This window comes from Melanotaenia boesemani (assembly GCF_017639745.1).
Source record: "Melanotaenia boesemani isolate fMelBoe1 chromosome 2 unlocalized genomic scaffold, fMelBoe1.pri SUPER_2_unloc_1, whole genome shotgun sequence".
Classification (NCBI taxonomy): domain Eukaryota; kingdom Metazoa; phylum Chordata; class Actinopteri; order Atheriniformes; family Melanotaeniidae; genus Melanotaenia; species Melanotaenia boesemani.
The window spans coordinates 127,360-129,212 of NW_024580582.1; the positions used below are offsets into that span (position 1 = coordinate 127,360).

General features: G+C 42.7%; 1 long non-coding RNA gene across 1 annotated transcript; it reads left to right on the forward strand.

Moving 5' to 3' along the window:
* The first annotated feature begins 862 nt into the window (after positions 1-862).
* LOC121636036 lies at positions 863-1,603 on the forward strand. Its single transcript, XR_006009585.1, has 3 exons — positions 863-1,123; positions 1,223-1,403; positions 1,542-1,603. It is a non-coding gene; the product is annotated as an uncharacterized LOC121636036 (long non-coding RNA).
* Positions 1,604-1,853: the final 250 nt, after the last annotated feature.

The window sequence follows — 1,853 nt, forward strand, 5'->3', positions numbered from 1 at the left end:
ACACAACTAGCGGCCGTTTGCTCCGTCCGTAACCACGGCAACATGAGGACGTCTCAAAGTATTTACACTGGCTAGAGTTTGATTTAGTTAGTGAAGGTTTGCATGATTCATTTAACATTTAACAACTGTGGGAACTTTCTACAAACATCAAATATTAACTATAAAATGAATGTGTTCTATTTTCAGGCTAAAATCAGGATCATGATACTGGAAACAAGGACGTCGTCCTTCTTCCGGGACATCCAGCTGTTCTGTCATCAAACGTGGCACAAAGCAGAAGCTGCTGAACGAGGGCATGAACTGAACGGATCTGAATTCCAGAAATCTGGGGCCAACGGAGTTCCTGAACCAATAAGAGACGCCTTTGGAGGGAAGCTGTCAGCTGATGTCAGGTCTGCACTTATATGTCATTGTTCTTTCTATCAATGTGTAAACGTGCTGTACTGACTACTGACATGGATTTACCTTCATGATTCATGTAGTAATTAATAAAGTACATGTGGTAAATTCCTGTAAATTCCTGCTGACTCATGTTATTGACAGTAGACCTGCTGAGTCATGTCCTCATGAAGGATGGAAAACAAGCAGATGTGTCGCTGCTTTATTGGAGCTGCGTGTTGTGCATTAATAAGTTTGTTGTTGTTGTGTTTTTTAAGGACTGTTTACTTGAAACTTTTCTACATTGTACTTGATGTTTTCCAGCCTCGAGTTTCTGACGGCATGTGGCAACAGACTGATTTCAGCCAAACTGCAGCTGGACAGCAGCTGGATGCAGATCTGATACACAAAGTCTAGAAATGGAAAGTTCTGTCCATCAGACCAACACAGCGGATTCTGGGATGTTCTGCTCTCTTGGTGAAACAAGCTAAACATTGTCAGTCAGCACTAATCTTTGTAACGTCAGCTCTTCATGAACTTTCTTTAAACTTTGTGTCTATGAACAAACTGAAGACGTGTTAAATTTCTAGCGAGGAGTAAATGTGGGGCTTTGCTCTGGAATTTGACTGAGATCTAATAATGAGGGAATCTGGTGCTCTACAGAGATGCCGATCACCAAAGTCTGGACAACACAGCTTTTAAAGAAACCAACTGCTGACTTTTCACATACTTTTCAGTTTAACGTGTAAATGTCGTCTTTTTGTGCATTTTTACTGAATTTTATTTGAGTTTTTTTCTTTTTAAACCAATAAAAACCTCTTCAATCTGTCTGTCTCTGTCTTAGATTCAGAGATGGACTGAAAACACTTGGTGTGCTGGACTAAATCCAAGCTCAGCTCTTCTGTGCTGGTCTCCTGCAGCCTCTCAGCTGATGTGGCCGACAGTCTTTTCATTATCCGCCATCTCCAGCTGGCAGCAACAGAAGCTGCTGAGGAAGTTCTTCCTTTCTGGAGACACACGCAGAAGTAAATCCATGGAATTTGACCATTTCTTCTTCTAACTGAAATATTTAGCTGCATCTGGTCGTTGTGTGTCAGTTTAGAATAGTAAGAGATGTTCTGCTTTCTGTTTATTGTCCAGTTTCTTTCTTCCTTTTCCACCAGATGAGGAAGGAACAGAAACTGGGAACGATCCTCGCCTTTTCCACAGGAGCCAACACTCCTTCGCCGACTGGGTTCTTTCCTCCACAAAGAGGAGGATTCAGGAAGCTGCAAAGCTGCCGCTGCAAACAGCTGCACTAACTGCTTGAAGCTACGCTGCAGACCTCATACGGAGACCTTCAGGAAAACAGGGGCTCTGCGGTGGGCGGGACCCTTGGTTTTAGCCCAGCGTAATATGTGTACAGGTCTGGATCAAAGTATTCTGTGTTAAGGTCAAGTTCATGTTCAGTTAATTACACAAAGCAACGTGAGACT